Here is a 17,870-nt window from a genome sequence, read left to right on the forward strand (position 1 = left end):
CGATATATTTTTGACGTTTCGGCTGGTGGACCAGTTTATATGTCAAAGTATATATATATATATATATATATATATATATATATATATATATATATATATATATATATATATATATATGTGCGTGTATGTATGTGTGTGTGTTTGTGTGCGTACATGTGCGTGTGCGTGTGTGTGCGGATATTTATAGGGTGAGAATAGACATAACGAAATCTACACCTTATCAACTTTTGTCTATAGACAAATTATAGATGAAAAATGAACAAAAATAAATAGAGCCTATATCGACTTTCGTCTAAAGGTAGTCTATAGACGGAAGTGGGAAAAAATAAACAAACATCTTATCGACTTTTTTCTATATACCGACTATAGGATCGGAGTAGACAAAAAAGAAATATAAACCTTGGGTCGTATAACGTAAAAACTATTCCAATATATTTTTATTCCAATCTCCTGACGTAAAATTTGCGTAACCGCCGACGCAAGCATCGGGCGGGAACCCGCAGGTTTGTCTGAAGGAACCAATCAAATGCTCCCCTCGTTCATAGGAGGTCACTTTTGTTTCTTTGAAAAACGAATAACATCCCTACTAGAAAATCCTATTTGTTTTCAAACGGGTTTCATCAAATAGGGTTATGGAACGGGACCCCGTTTGATCCTGTTCAGTCCTGACCTGTTTAAATCCTGTTTATTCCTGTTTAAACCTGACCCGTTTAAATCCTGTTTAAACCTGACCCGTTTAAATCCTGTTTGATCCTGACCCGTTTAAATCCTGTTTGATCCTGACCCGTTTAATCCCGTCCTATCTAACCCAGACCTGTTTGCCCCTGTTCAGACCTATATTTTGCTGCATTCATACCTGGTCCTTTCAGAATGGATTGATGTTGCTTAATATAATTTACTCTTAAACCTATTTTGTACATTTGTGTATTTGCGATCAGCATTGAAGAGAAGTAGATCTGCATTATGTTTGCAACAAGAATGCCACTTTCACATGTAGGTTTGCCTGGTACATTGCTTGATACGAAGATAAACACAATTTTCGGCATAAATTGATTAGCACTACCAACACTGATGTGATACATCATGAACAAGTTTTGTATGACCCACGAGTACGTTCTCTATGTATGACCTACAAGAAAATGCACCCTGAAGAAGACTGTACCTCATTTTCATATTTACTACTAGTATGCAAATGTAATTCTTGCAGATTTAGTATTTGTTCGATTACTTGTACTCGTTTTAATGCAGTGCTTTTTGTTGTAATGGTTTGTTCACAAATCCACAGTAAAGCGTAATTTTGGGGTGAAAAATGTCAGGCAAAGTATTGGCATGTACTTGTAAGTGAAAAAGACAAGTATACTTTACGTAGGTATTTCTGTACACCAACTTGAGCTTTCATTAAGCCTGAAGTCATCCGGCTTAAAAAAAAGCATGTCATAAATGTCCCAAGCACTGTTTATTGGACCTTCTAACGGTATTTCGATGCATCCAGTCTGCCGAGAGAAGACCGCTGGAGTGGGTTGCTTGGGTGAGAGCGAGCAGGGCACCTGAAAAAGTAAAGCCAATAATTTATCTTGACTCATGCAACAGGTTGGCACATAGGCAAATTCGCCTATGTTCCCACAGATAAGAAAGGTTCAGCATTCCGGTCATAGGAGATAATGAATAAATCTTATTGAAAAATATGTGGTTTCATGCAATGCCTATGTTTCAAGGGAACATGGAGTACTGTGGGAGAATAAGCTGTCATAATTAGCAGGCGATTGAAGCAAGTGTTATAGGAAAAAGATGGACACATCGTTTGATTAGCAATAATTACTAGTATTGAAGCAACAGAATACAAACATGAAATACCTTTAAAAACAACACCGACAGGTTGATATAATAAATTATTCAGAAACTAAACCCTTCTGCCAGCAAAATACCGTAGTGTACTGGCTTTGACATTGCGCTGCTCAGGCAGAGGGCGTGGGATTGAATCCCGGCCACAATGGCTGCATTTAGATGGCAGGGAAATGCCAAAACCCCTATGTAAGGTCTATTGGGTACACGTTAAAGGAGACTAGGGATCCCGCCAACTTGAAGTTATAAAAACCGGGGTAAATTTCGAGATAAGCAAACTCACAAAAGTAGAAGGCCCTGGCCATGCGAAGACCATATAAAGCCTTTTAAGGTAGGTGCCAGCAGCCGCAAAATTTCTTGCAAAAGCAAAATATAGCAGAAGCGGTATTTTTCCGTAGATCACTTTTGCAAGGTATTTTACAACTTGACACCCGACATGTTGGGCATCTACGGGCAACAGCAATTCTTGCACAGATCATAGCAAACACTGTTGCACCTAGGTATACATAGACACATAGGTATAGGTACAGTCGCCGACTGATTTTCCGGACTCCGAAAATTCGGACTTGATTACTCGGTCTGCTTCACGGCACCGCCATTCTCCCCATGGACCATAATGTATAACAACTTCCGAAAGTTCGGTTGCCTTGCAACCTCTCGTCTGATTTTTCGGACACTCCTTGAGCCAACTTGATCGAGAGCACCATGCACCGACTCTGACCGTTGCATGGTTCTACTTGCTGAACGACATTTTTGTTTTGAACGGAGCCTCCTTGCTGCCCCACGAAGTGGCGCTACTGCAAATCCCTGCTCATCATCATCGTCTCTGCCTGGTTTGTAGCTACAGCAGTTCCGGTCTCAGCTTAGTATGCCATGTCAAGACAATCCAGCAGCTGATTTGTTTGTTTCTTCGTGCACGACGCTGCGAGTAGGCCAGGTTTTTTGTTTGTGCAACTGATGTCGGCGTGACGATGTTTGATGAAGCAAGATAGGCCAATTCATTCCACTAATATCTAGAATAGCTACCTGTAAGCACCACCTACCTTTCAACAACATTTGCAAAGCAAAAAAACCTCATCCTGAAAAGTCTGCACATGACGACATCGGTAGCATCATCAGCGTGGGGCCTCAAGATAATTCGGCAAGCCAAGAAATTACTGACAGCACGAGTGCAAGCATGCCAACAGGAAATCAGTGGCTGAATAATGCACCTTCTACCAACTGGTAGACAGTGCATTTTCGCAAAGCCCTAACTATAGCAGATCATTGTTCAGGAGTTCCCGAATGCACAACTCTATGCCATTTTCACACAGACTCTAGGGAAGCACCTCTGCACAGTTGCAAGAAAAAAAGCTAGATGCCCCAAGAGAAATGAGCCCACTCAAGCCATGGAAGTTGTGTTTACCTTGTCTTCCTACAACTACTCAAAACCTAGGACTGCTGTTTTGCACAAGGGAACAAACGTCAACATTGGTGCCTCGCCCAACACAAGTGGTCTGCGCTGTAGAAGGTGCCATAAGTCAGCCCACAGATGAGGCCCACACCAGTGCTGTCAGTGTGCTGTACAAATTGCAGAAGCACAGCCTACAAGCTTGTCTGCCTTAGTGCGATCGCACCAATGAACGAAAACTAACGAATCAAGTTTGTTTCGTGCCGAGAACAGTTGCCTCATGCTGGCTTGGTTTGTTGTGTAGGCATGTAAATAATGAAAAGGCCTGCATCACTATCTCTGAAAAAAAAATCATGTAACAAAGCACGTACAGTACACAGGTGCAGTGTCTATCACATACCATTTCGTGCAGTAGAGGCTACACCGGATAAACCGGCCAATGTATAAATGACTGGCAGCGTGACCAAGCAAACTTGATGCATGGGTCAGTTAGCAGTGGTAGTGCACTGCTCTCGGCGCACATGCACCTATGTTTGTAAGCTGCTTGATCGTGACAAAATATAAAGACAAAAGCGCTGGAGAGATATCTGAGGCTTTTCTTATATGTATGACGAGGAACCTAGCGCTAGCTCCCCATGCAGAGAATTACTAGACAGTGAGACTGCTTCTTATCATTGTAAAACAAGTGTCACGCTCACCATGTTTCTGTGCGAACAGCATGTATTCAGATCTATTCTCCCCCTTTCACCTTTTGCACAATATCACTGTGCGAGCAATAATACTGAACTGTTAGTAGCACTCTGTCCTGTTGCCTCCTTTCTTTCCTTGTGAATTGTGTGCTAAATAAGGCTTTTTTTGGTGAAAGAGTGCTAGTTTAACGCATAAACTAGCGCCATGGCACTTTGCAATAAAGGACTGTTATAATTCTCTAAAAATTTGTCCATGCAGAACAGTGTCAAAAGAACACCTTAAAGAAAGAACATGAGTGTATCTATCATAAAGACCAATCCTTGTCTTTTTTCCTTAACATAATTTTCAATACCGATATTGAAGTACAAGCTCACCATATTATATCACCTTGTCAATGAAGCAAGGCACAATGGTGCCCAACTGTCGCGGGACCAACTTGGATGTGGAGATCAGCGCAGATCAGCAACATAGCATGGTCTGCTTACACTTCTTCTCCAGGTCCAGCCATACCTACAGCAGCTATAAAACAAGTGAGCTTAGAATCACAAGCGAAACAATATAAAAAAGTGACACTGAACAAAGCAACTTTCGTTAAGCATAAATAGGATCGAAATGCTGACATTATGCCCATAAGTAACTTCACTTTGAGCAACAAAGCATCCAATTTAAGAAAGATTATATGTATCAGCTATCTATGTGAGAAAGATTAATCGAACGCCCTCTATTTGCCATACCCCTCCCCTTATGCATGGATGTCTCCCTGACTGAGTGAGCTGATCCCAGGTATAGTGTAATTAAAGGTTGTCACTTGGTGGGCCAATCCCGATACCATTGCATGACTTGTACAATAATTTTAATGTGTTGTAATGCTGGCCATCCTGCAGGCACTGCAACATTATAGCACCCATAAGGCTAATGGTATTACCTGATAAGGTTAATAGGTGTCCCCAGAAGCATAACTCTGCATGTATACTCGGAGGCCATTATTATAAGAGAAGCAATGGCAGAGGTGAAGCTTTATCCTGTGCCATATGCAAAATGGCCGAGCACGCCCAGCTTCTGGTTACATTCTCACTTGTGACCACTGCAACAGGCTGACTGACATGCGTAACCAGCAGTTTGTAGGACCACATTTTCATACCCTGCAATTTGTTTTACATCTGAAGAGATCAGCCTCAAGCTCCATGATGCGCTGCACTCAAGAAGCATTATAAACTGGCAACATTTAAATGCTATGCTGCATGGTTTGTTGCATGCTTTAGGAATTTACTTATTTATTATACACATAGCTCATAGGCTCCAGTTGGAGTATTGCATGAGGTGGCAAGAAAACAAATTCTGAACAAGGAGAACATTCAACAAAACAAGTCAGACCAAAGAAGAAAAAATAACATACTCTCCTAATGGGACTATGTATCTGGCAGCTAGCTTCTAAAAAAGACAATTAGGAATCTTTTACTACTGGTAGCGCTTTAGGGGATGGAATGTAGAATTCCAAGCTTCATACACTTTTAAGCCACCTTTCGTGGCTTTTTGTTTTGAACTCCTATTCTCTGTACTATTATAGAAATGAATACCCCCTCCAAAATAAAACAAAGAAAAACATGTAATGCACAGTAATGTAACACAATAATGTAATGCACAACAGCGAATACTTAGAAAAATGTAATTAAGAACATGGAGTCTATGTGGGCACAGATGTTAGAAGTCTACATGAAAGCATAATAATAAAGGTGGGCAAAGCATTTATGCTTTTGTCGGGCAAGCTGCAGCAAGACATACAGGTAAAGCATGCCTCACAACACAGTCCCTAAAAATATCTGTCACAATACAGTGAGTAGGTATATCATGCATATCTACAATAGCTCCTAATTATATTTAACTCAGAGGGGGCTACCTATGTAACTTGATCAAACTGAAGGTGGGCCAAATTCTAAATATACGATTCAAGTAGACAGAAAATGGACGTTATGAAAATGCATCTACAGCAAAAGTGTTGTACATTATTGTTGTACATTATGTCATACCTGCCAACCTGTGAACATAATATTTTGTAAAAATGCTGCAGACACTAAATTCTTTGTTGGGGACATAGCACACATTATATTAAAGCTTGCTCTCAGCACCCCCATTGTTGCATACACACACACATTATTAATAAAGGGAAAATCGCACATCTACCCGCTCGTAGCAATTGCTACAAAAGAAACCCGTACGGATTCCTCGAAAGGAAAGCCTCACAATTGAAAAAAAGAAACCGTCCAGGTCTGGGACTCAAACCCGGGACCACCGCCTTTCCGGGACAGCCGCTTTACCATCTAAGATAACCAGGCGGCTAGCAGATGGCCGGGCCAAGTCGAATTTGTCGACAACATGAAGCAAAGGCAAGGGTCTGACGTAATAGTTCTGCGGAAATGCGCAAGGTGTAGAGAAGTAATTAATAAAGGAGAAAAAAATATTATGTCAAACCCTTGCTTTTGCTTCGCATTGTCAAGTAATTCGACTTCGCCCTGCCATGTGCTAGCCAGCTGGTTATCTCAGATGGTAGAGTGGCTGCCTCGGAAAGGCGGTAGTCCCGGGTTCGAGTCCCGGACCAGGACGAAGTTTTCTTCAACTGTGCGGCTTTCCTTTTGAGGAACACATACAGGTTTCCTTTGTTGCAAATGGTACGAGCGGGTGGATGTCTGATTTTCCCTTTATTAATTACTTCTCTCCACCTCGTGTGTTTGCGCAGAACTATTACGTCACACACACATTATCAACCATTATTTAACTTGTCGTGCAGCACGAAAAGCAGCAGCGAACTTGAAACCAGTAACTGACAACATTTTTTTTTAGATTACAGAGCTTTACGCTGCTTCAGGAATTTATCTGACTAAACTTCCTAAAAGCACGTGCCCCTCTGATGTTCTCGTTAGAGATATTGCATCGCTAATAATAAAGCAGTACAAGTACCATTATAATTAATTTTTTACATGCATTTTAACAATGTCACACCGTCAATCTCTCAACAGCTTTAAAACATCTTAACCAACACAACTTCATTGTCTTTCTAAAATGACATTAATAAAATTGTAAAATGAGCCCACATTTGTAAACCCACGAAAAATTCAGGAGTTTCCAAACATGGATGATACCAACAAAATCTGCAGCTCTTGTAAGTGGCAGCAACTGCTTTGCACACACCTTGTCACAGCATGCACATCAGGTACTTTTCCGTGCTGTTGAGGCTGCAGAAGTGCCGCAGGTGCATATGTGGAGGTGCCTCTGGTTCACAAAATCTTGCCATCCCTAAACAATAATAAATACTTATTTATTGTAATCCCTGCTGAAACTGCAAACTTGTGATATAAAAAGATCACGTCATATTTTGAAAAAAGTCTCATACAACCAGTTACATGAAGCTGCAACTGGTTGTGCAAATATCTGATTGTAACATCACAGGCGGTTAAATAACACGTAAATCGAACTGTAGAGAACATGAATCTACTATGAAAAGGTTCACACAAACGTACAGCTGTATAACGTGAAATGTGAATTGTACTATCAAAAAATTCCTTAGGACATGAAAAGCGTTCCAAAACCTAACTTGTCTATGCGGCGCAACAAAGCACTGCTCCCAAAGGACGATGCGCTTAAAATTACAACAGACCACCTCATTTCTGGAGAGACAATACAGAAAAGAGAAAGATTTTTCGATTAAAAAGAAACATTGCTTATGTAATTTCGGCTTCTCTGCTAGATCGGAATCCTTTACAAGTACACGAAAACACACAGGACACTAATACACGTCATCTGACGACACACTATAAACAGAAGAATTTCCATACAAGCTAAAAATCTGGCCATGCGTCGACGAAGAAATCGGGTGCTATCTCGCGCAGCTGTTAGCTGTGACGACGACACATCGACGTACTACTTCTAGAAATGACTATACCATTTCTTAATGAAAAATTATGTACACAAACAGTAACTTTCTTTGCTTGAATTTTTGTGCCCATTTAGATCAAAGAACCACCCGCGCTAGCGTGCTTCATAGGTGAAAGTAAATAAACCACAGATAGAGCTGTTGGTAACATGAATACGTTTTAGGGCAATTTCCATGGAACTTTTTGCTAAATGTGCACTGCGACATGAACAACCATTTGAAAAGCACATTTATAATTCTTGCTGCTTTACAAATCCGGATCCGGTTGTTGTACGGATCTTGCGATACGTACAACAACGCACACTTCACGAACCATAGACAGGAAGAATGCGCGCAAGCGCCGGACTTACCTTTCTAGGCGTACTCGGAAAACGCTCCTATTAGCGTCACAGGTGCCGCGGCATCGACTGCACCAACGGTCCTTCCGGCGCACACACTGTTGAATTGCGGATCAACTACAGGACGTAAGAGCACAACTTTCACCAAATTCTTCCGTACAGCGCGATACGATGCGACAGTGCCAGAGGAGGAGATCCTGTTCATGAGCCCGGAACAAAGGAAGCGCGAAGGGTCATATCTTCGACATCGGCGCACCACACGAAGGATACTGCGGGCTACATTACGCGGTCCCAGGGGTTTTGTGATTCTCAATGCATACAAAATGCACCACAATTTCTCTCGGCACAGCGTACACACGATTAAACAACTACATCGGACGGCGTCAATGCAGCAAGCACTCACATGCGGCGACAACTGAGGACGGCAAAATAATATCACCTGTAACTTTACCGGCGCTACCTGTGCTGCCATCTGTAGGCCGCCACCGAAAGCGACCGTGCTTTCGGTGATCTCATGGATGGTGACGGCGTTGTAATTCGATGTTATGCGAGTCGTACAGCGTCTTGTACGACGTGTTTCAGCAACGTTGCTTTTAATAGAGAGGACAGCAATCTGCGTATACGCCGTATAGACGTCTCACCCACTTGAAAAACACAACAGCAAATTTTCAGTCTGTCGTATTTTGGGACGTTGTGACTGTCGTTCTGTTCTCTGTAGTGTGACGCCCTGTAGTCGAAAATTCTGTAGTTCCTGATCAATATTTGATTAAAAATTGACAGAGGTCATTTTAAGGTTATGTAAAATTATTAATACGAAATAAAATAAAAAAAATAAAAGTAGAAAAAAAATGCTGTATGCCTAGGATTCGAACTTTGGACCTGACGGTTCTGAGACAAGCATCTTACCACTGCACCACGCCGAACAACACTGCTGGCGTATGTTGAAGCTATGTCAAAAGTGTAAATTGCTGTCTGGGTTGCTGTTTGCATTTGCATTTTAAAAGCCACGATGCGCTTTCACTTCACCGCGTCAACTGCCGCATCTCTAGATGAGCAAAAGTGTTGTTACCATCGACAGGTACATCGTGGAGTGCTAGACCATCGATTTTGCTGTAACGATATCCATATTTCATACGAAATTCAGAAACAGACAACGGTGACCGGGGACACTGAGGGTTGTTACTGCTAATTTCGACAGTTGTCTCTTGCTCTTTACACTTTTGAGCTCGCATATAATTCGTGTGTTCAATACAATATAGCTACATAAACACTCGTGGGTGAGTCTTCATCTCGACAGAATACTGGCTTCTCACGGCAGCGCTGTACCAGATTAATGAGACCCGAGCGAGACAGCTTTTCACGCAACTTTGTGGAACAATCCAAAACTTCTTTCCCGCTTCGCATATGCTTGTGCAATATTTCTGGGAAATTAACTAATGTGTCAGTGTAACCGCACATGTAAGTCCACAGGCCTGTGTGCCCCATCTTACCAAATAAAACAAAGCGGATACGCAGCCATTCCCGCAGATGGTATGATTTTGATCAGCGGCCGATTTTGAGGAGGCCGGTAGGGCGTTGCTGGTGCCGCGTCGTCACGGCACAATTATAACAATTGGCAACGTCGACTTTAATGCCGGTGTCGGTGCTATCAGTACTGCCGGCTCCAAAGAAGCACGATTGAATACCGCGCAAGAAAAAAAGTACAGTGTACACCACCGATGCGAAGCTGACATTTTAAAGGGCCGCGACGGAAAGTGCTTCTGTTGCGACTTCAGAACTCTTGGCCGTCGCGACCGAATGTTTCTGTTGCGACGTCAGAATCGCTGTCGTAACGTCAGAAATGTCTGTCGCAACTTCAGAAACGTTAGGAACTTCTGTCGTACAACAGAAATTGATGTAGTTGCAGCAGGAATTCCTGTGTCTTTTTCAACTGGGCAGGACCGGGAATCGGTTTGAAATTCGCAGCTAGCATATCGCAGTTTGGTCTGTGAATGTTCCGAGGTGGTCACGCAATTTCTGTAGAGCTTGATAATGGCCCCAATTTAGCACTAGGGGCTAAATTGTCAGGATGTCGAACAATAAAAAGTTCCTCCCCAGTTCTATTCAAGCATTAAACTCGTATGCATGATACCATCCAGTATGGTTGCCACAAAGCTCCAGAATAAAGCAGCTTTTGTGCCAAACAGGCGACCCTATATGGTGCCACTGTGTCCAGTATAAGCCAGTTTAGTTGCAAACAGGGCCCCTGTTAAGACCCATTTCTGCTTGAACTGGTGGTGCCTATACCTGCTTGCATGCCAAACGGGACCCCGCTCAGCCCTGTTCATGTGTGAACTGGTCCAGTTTATACCTGTTTGCATGCCAAACGGGACCCCGTTCAGACCTGTTCGTGTGTAAACTGGTCCAGTTTATACCTGTTTGCATGCCAAACGGGACCCCGTTCAAACCTGTTCGTGTGTAAACTGGTCCTGTTTATACCTGTTTGTTGCTAAACAGGTCCCTGTTAAAACCAGTTTAAACCTGTATAACCCAGTTTGAATTTAAATAGGATTTTCCAATAGGGATTGCCTGCACTGAGCGGCTTGTTTTATCTAATTGGCCCACAAGAGGCAAGGATCACGCTCGAGTGGAGAGGCATTCGATGGGGCCGAGCCACTGCACTGAATATCGATAACCGGAGGGAGAGGGTGGTGCCGGCGTCTGCGATTGGTCCGCTTTCTCTTACTTAGCTTGCGGTGGCTCGTCGACAATAGTGGCGGCATGCAACGGAAGCTTACGAATGGCGCTACAACGGATCCTCAGCAAAGAAGAGTTGACAGAACGAGGTCGTAAACGTGTCGAAAGTTCTCGAAAACGTTACATGGCCACGCAAAAAGTTTTATTACACGCAAATAAACCCATGCTCTCCGGCAGGGGTGAGTACCCAGTGCCTGAGCGATCGGCGGCAGCCATCTTTTATTCCTTTCGGAATGGTGCAGCTTGCGGCTATTCAGAAGAAAATACACTTTTGTTCGGCATATTAATGCATCTTTAACGTATACACGTCACTTTGACGCGGTAACTTTTTGCGGTTTTGTGAAGTCGCGTGAGAGGCAGGTGAAGTGGGTGCAGCCCGAAACTTTTGACCAATAGCCGAGGGCTAATGGCGAAAAGGCGTCGAATCAGAAATAACTATTTTTGTTTTTGTTCGGTCAAATTATGCATAATCAGTCTGTGCACGTCATATCAGATGGGGAGCTATCGCGGTTTTCGTGACGTCGCGTGACAGACAGGTGATGGGGTAGTGGTCCAAAAAAGTTTTGGCCAATCGTGGTGGGCTGATTGCAGAATTAGAATAGAATAGTTTGGAATAGTTTTACGTTATAGCGCCCCTTATCGCCTTTTGTCAACAGTCTGTAGATTTTGTATACACAAAAGACCAAATCTATAGGAAGGAAAAGTCGTCTACAGGATGTCTATATACAGTCTAAATTAATTTTTTAAGGGCTATCTATGGAAGCATTTCCAGGATGCCCCTATAGTATTCCTTAACAGCGGCGCTGCTATCGAGGCTCCCTAGAGCTTTTCAGCCATGCATTGCCGCCACGTGAAGCCCGACAATGTTACTTCGTTAGCAAAGCCACTTTAGCCACGTTAGTACGGTTTTCAACTTGTCGCACTGGAAGGCCAGGCACGTAGTAGAAATACCGGTGTGAACACTTCAAACTATTGATTGAGCTAAGCGGCCGTTTTTGATCACACTGATATGTAAACTGAAGTGAGATAGAAAGCATGTCTTGCTTTTAAGCTGTGCTTTCACAACGCCATCAAGCTTTCTCTGTGTAGTATACCAGATTGTTTTTGAAAACATTTATGCATAATAAGCGGGTAAGACAGTCAGTACGTGATACTGTTGTGACCGTCTCGGAAAGAATGGGAGAGGGAAGGGGAACTATACATAGGACAAGTTAGACTTGCGCGGACAAAGACCTCTCAGGGGTATACCCCAGAATAGGGCCCAGAAATTTCATTCTTTGCCGCTTCCATCGTGGCTTTACCGAATGCTGGAAACATGCGGGACAGGTGGTGGCGGGTATCGCAATGACAATCTTGCGTCAGTGCCATTTGTAAAGGCTGAGCACTCGCACGCCAGGTGTAATATGTACGTCGGCTTGTTCCCCGGCGTTCCCCGGTATTGCACCTGAAACAGCGTTCACTAGATGCGTCTGTTCCGCCAGGCCTAGAGTGCTTCCCGTCGGAAAACCTCCCAACTTCTCATACGTCACAGCAGTGGCCATCCCGTCTCTACTTACGCACACTTCGTCCGGTTGTCCGTCTTCTTGCAGAGTAGGAACCAAATGCCGTATACACAGAGCTGTTCGTTCGTAAGCGTTCTTTGCTACTCGCCAGTTGTCTTCACTAATCGTGTTCAGCATCAGCATGGGCTGGTATTTTCTTTTACAAATTCTGTCGTCACAACTTTTTTTTGTGAATACTGGTCCCAGATCTTTTGGGCAGTAGGTTTCGCAATGAGAACTAGTCTTTGCCTTTCTGCAAGGTTCTTCGGGATCGTACTCCTCTTTTTCGCCTCACATGAGCCCTGATGTAATGTGCCCCTCATATGTGCCCGTGTTGTAGATGTGAACGCGGAATCGGGTCGTTGTGAGGTGTTGTCGTTCATTCTCGCGTTCTTAGGTGCTCAAATCGGCCGAATCTGAATGTTGACCGAAAAATATTGCCAGTCAGTGCACGTGTGTTTTGAATAACGAAAGGGTAAATCCGGACAAAAATATCGTATATATAATATAGGCTCTTATGAATCCATAAAACGCACACCTGCATCACTCAATAGAACAAAGCATGACATTTTTCCTTGAATTTTTTATATTTTGCCTGCGCTATTCATGCAGCAGCTGCGTATGTGCCATGAGATGCTCCGGCTTACGAATTAACGAATTTTGACCAATGAAATAGAGCCAGTGATGCGCACCTGTGCTTTTCGTAATAAGACGATAAACCGCGACGTGAAGGGGTGCTCGAATATTCAAATTCTCGAATAGAATACGAATATTCCAAAAAAATGGCCTTCAAATATCGAATTACGGCAAAACTCATCTCGCGATGACTCTTGACGGCAATGCGAATAGCGTTCGAGAGATGTAGCGATAGACCGTATTCCTGAAGTCAGGTTTATTTGTTTATTTAACAGGTGTAGTGGTAACTCTGAGACTTGTTGCTTCGAGTACATGCGACATACTCCGATACTGTCCCACTTTGCTATGACACATGCTTGCAAAGGTCACCCACGAGCATGGCGGCGTGACGGCAACGCAGTGACGATGGAATGACGTCTATGGAATGACAAACGTGGCATAACGACGACGGCACGACGACAATGAAATGTCGATTCTAAAATTATGCGATGGTGTAATGACAACAGTGTGACGGCGACGATATGAGGACAAAGAGATGACGATGACTGTACGGCGACGATGCGGGAAGAAGACTGTACGACGACAACCCGAAGAAGCTGGGATTACGGTGATGGCACGACCAAGGCGGCATGACGACGACGGTACGAAGAGGGCTGCATAATATCGTCTGTCTGACGATGTCTAGATTCCGTCTGGCGGCAGGAATACCTAGAGAAGGAAGGCCTCTATCCTGACACGATGATCGGCTTCCGGCGCAGACTCAGCACACAAGATGCCATGTTACAACTCAAACAAGAAATCGTCGACAACAAGACACAAGACAGCAAAGTAATTCTGGGTCTCGATTTACAAAGTGCATTCGACAAAGTCAAACACTCAGGCATATTAGGACAAGTATCAAGACTCAACATGGGGGTAACGAGCTACAATTATATTCAAGACTTCTTGACCAACCGCACGGTAGAACTGCACGCCGGAGACCTCAAGCTCCCCGAACACAAGCTCGGCAGTACGGGTACTCCACAGGGTTCGGTCATATCGCCGTTGCTCTTTAACCTCGTCATGATCGGGGTAGCGAGGGCAGTAACGGGGACCGGCGTCCGGCATACGATCTACGCCGACGACATTACCCTGTGGGCGGCCGGCGGCACCGACGCCAGAATCGAGCAACAGTTGCAAGCGGCGGTTACCGCCATCGAGCAGCACCTTGATGGCACAGGCCTAATGTGCTCGCCTGCCAAATCCGAGCTGTTCGTCGTCACACCGCTTCGACCGGGACGGAAGCGCGCTCCTCTTCGGGCGTGTGATCACATCAAAATTGTGACTGCATCGGGGCAACGCATCCCCGAAGTTCCCAAGATCAGGGTCCTGGGCCTGCTGCTCATCAAGAGCGGCCGCAACGACGAGACCATCAACAAGCTTACCACCAAGGCAATGGACGCCATTCGGCTCATACATCGAGTCTCTACACGACGGGCGGGCATGCGTGAAGACAGTCTCGTGCGCCTTGTCCAGTCGTTCGTGATCAGTCACATCGCCTACGTTGCGCCCTACCTTAACTGGCACGTCACTGACAGGACCAAGATCAACACGCTGATCAGACGGGCTTACAAGACAGCGCTGGGTTTAATGGAGACCACGAGTACGGCTCGGCTCTTGCAGCTCGGCGTCCATAACACCCTAGAAGAAATAGCCGAGGCGCAGCTCACCGCGCGAGCGCCTCTCTACCACCAAGACGGGCCGCTGTATACTGACGTCCTTGGGTTACAACCCCCAAGCTCCCAGCCGGCAACCGTGCGAGATCACAGATGAGGCGCGGGCCCACATTTACGTGGACCCCATCCCGAAGAACATGCACCCAGAATACAACCAAGAACGGCGACAGGCGCGGGCCAAGGCCCTCACCGAGCAACACGCCCAAGACCCGCACGCCCGGTACGTGGACGCCGCGGAATACAAGCGGGAAGGCTTCGCGGCAGTGGTCGTTGCGGCGGCTACCGGCACCAAGACAACGGCAGCGAGCGTGCGGTGCACGAATGCCACAGACGCCGAGGAGGTTGCCATCGCTCTGGCGATCACCGAGGCCGAGTGTCGCACCGTGCTCAGCGACTCGAGGAATGCCGTGCGCAACTTTGCCAAGGGGCGAGTATGCGCGCCGGCGGCCGGCATCATCGGCAAGCTCCATCTCCAAAACCGCGGCAGCACCGTCCGTATCAAGTGGTTCCCGGCGCACGCCGGCGAGTGTGCATCCTCACCGAACCACAACGAGACGGCCCATTCGGCGGCGCGAGCGCTTACCTTCCGCGCCCCCGAGAGTGACCGTTCCGTGTGGTGGTTCGAAACCAAGGACAGATTGACTAGTTATGCCGAAGTAACCAAGTGTTACCGCTTAGCTCGACGGACAATGCCGCCTCCCCACCCGGCACTCAGTCGGGAGGAGGGCGTAATCCTAAGACAAATACAGACCGCGTCACTCCTCGCCCCCGCAATGCTGCACGTGCTTCACCCAGAGCTCTATCCGAGTGGGCTGTGCGGTGTTTGTGCAGCGGGTCCGGCGGACCAATGGCACATCATGTGGGACTGTGCCAGGTTCCCGACGGCAGCTACATCCAGGACTTACCCGCCAGAACTTCAAAGTGCACTGCAGTCAGCAGACAAGGACTCACAACTATGGGCCGTCCAGCAGGCCCGGGGTGCACTCGAAAAGCACAAGCCTCATGACCCACTACAAACGGGCCCAACTGGGCTAGTGCAGAGTAGGGTATAACCCCGGGTCGACGCTTGGCCAGCGTCACGACTCGTTAAATCGTCGTTTGCCGACACTTTATTAAAGTTATTCCTATCCTATCCTTACGATTGAATGAGAGCAGCACGATTACGACAGGGAATGACGCACAAGGAACGATTTCGATGGATCACGATGGTCGTATGATGACGACGGGATGACGTCACTGAAATGGCAGCGTGATGGACGATTGCACGATGACGACTGTGTGACGACCGTTGATCACGAGGACTGCATGGCGAGAATGCCGGATGTCGAAATTGCAATGACGACGGTGTAACGCCCGCGACGTCATGACGATGGTGACGATTGTATGACGGCGACGCAATGATGGCCATGGCGTGACAACGGACGGCATAATGGCAATGGGATGACGGCGAGTGTATGATGACGATTGCGTAACGATGACGGCATCATGAAACCTGAACGATATTATGACTTCGTCCTCGAGGACGAGAGATGGACTCGGATCAGACGAGGAGGAGACGAAAAGCTTTATGCAATATGAAAGTAGCGTACAAGCAGCGACGAGAGTGTACCAGACCGACGGGGCGGCTGCTCGCGACCCTATCTCCTAGCAGTCGGCCCGTTCCGCCTTATATCTCTTTGGCGACCCATCGTTGGCCGGAACGAGGCGGCGTGGGTGATGACTTGTCCCGCGTCGCATTCCCCTTTTGTCGCGGCAGCAGTCTTGGTGCGGCGCGCCACCTGATTCCCCAGTTCGAAGGGGAAGGGGTCGGCAGTTTCGTGGAACTTTCGAGGTTCGGGGCGAGTTGGCGTGCCTCGACGATGTCGAGGTTGCCAGTGAAGCTTTGAAGCTCTGCACAAGGGCAACCACTTTAGAAGAAAGACTGGGGAAGGGGGGGGGGGGGGGGCGTCAGCTCGACGATAGGCAAGCAGTGGGGCACAACATCGACGACGTTGGGGTGACGAGAGTTGGATGACGAAGCTGCTGCGGCCACAAACGGCTCAACCACGAGGTGCATGACGACGATGGTCTGACAACGAATGTATGATAGCGACTGTCTCACGGCGATGGCCCTACAAAAGGGTGATATCATACCGATCGAAGGACGAGAGCGTGATTACAATAGAATAACGAAGAAAAAGTTACTTTGCTAAAGCGATGACGGAACCACGACGATGAGATGCCGTTGCTGAAGCGATGACAATAACAGAATTACAGCGTGAGGACGACGGCATGACGAGAACTGTGTGGCGGCGATGGCGTGATGACGACAGCACGACACGAGTCAGATGACAAAGCTGGAATGCCGACGCTCCGACGACCACGACGGCACCACGACACAGGCCTATTACCCAATGATGCAAGTAGACAACGTGGGTCAATGTGGCAGCGTAAGACAGACAGACAGACAGACAGACAGACAGACAGATAGACAGACAGACAGACAGACAGACAGACAGACAGACAGACAGACAGACAGACAGACAGACAGACAGACAGACAGACAGACAGACAGACAGACAGACAGACAGACAGACAGACAAAACGACTTAAGTAGGCAAAGACTACTATACGCATTAAAGATTGTCAGAATACCCACTTCACAATGACTGTGAAGTCATTTCACAATCACTTCACAATCGTTGCCCAATGTTCGTTGAGCATTGAATCAATATCGCGACACAACGTATTTCCACGGTCGAAAAGAGGTATGTATGATGCACATACTGCAGCGAGGTTCCTCTTTTGCGCTTCCCTAAGAACACTTGGCGCCATCTAGCGCCGCTAGATGCGCGTTGCCTCCTAAATGCATGGCTCGCAGGTGCGTGCGAACGCTGGGGAACGCGTCATGCGGCAAGAGGGCTTCTCTTTCGCGCTTCTTTCTAGACACACTGCGCCTTCTGGTGGCACTGCCGAGAAGTCAACTCGTGGCCTCCGAGACGAGAGGTTTGGCGCGCTGGCGCCTGCGAACGCAGAGGATTCTTCCCTCGTCAGCCGCTCACTCAATGGCCCATA

General features: G+C 46.3%; 1 protein-coding gene and 1 long non-coding RNA gene across 6 annotated transcripts in view; one reads left to right on the forward strand and one right to left on the reverse strand.

The window, feature by feature from the left end:
- LOC129380714 (uncharacterized) overlaps positions 1-17,870 on the forward strand; it is a 163,162-nt gene that overhangs the window by 18,293 nt on the left and 126,999 nt on the right. The gene's annotated exons all lie outside the window — the stretch shown is intronic.
- Positions 1,438-9,044, reverse strand: LOC126535124 (uncharacterized). Of its 2 annotated transcripts, XR_011890584.1 has the most exons (4): positions 8,201-9,044; positions 7,109-7,213; positions 4,297-4,441; positions 1,438-1,547 (listed from the first exon to the last, which is right to left on the reverse strand). It is a non-coding gene; the product is annotated as an uncharacterized lncRNA (long non-coding RNA). The 2 variants fall into 2 exon arrangements; XR_007600462.3 differs by lacking the exon at positions 8,201-9,044 and having other exon boundaries at positions 7,109-8,034.

Source organism: Dermacentor andersoni, chromosome 10, assembly GCF_023375885.2.
Source record: "Dermacentor andersoni chromosome 10, qqDerAnde1_hic_scaffold, whole genome shotgun sequence".
Classification (NCBI taxonomy): domain Eukaryota; kingdom Metazoa; phylum Arthropoda; class Arachnida; order Ixodida; family Ixodidae; genus Dermacentor; species Dermacentor andersoni.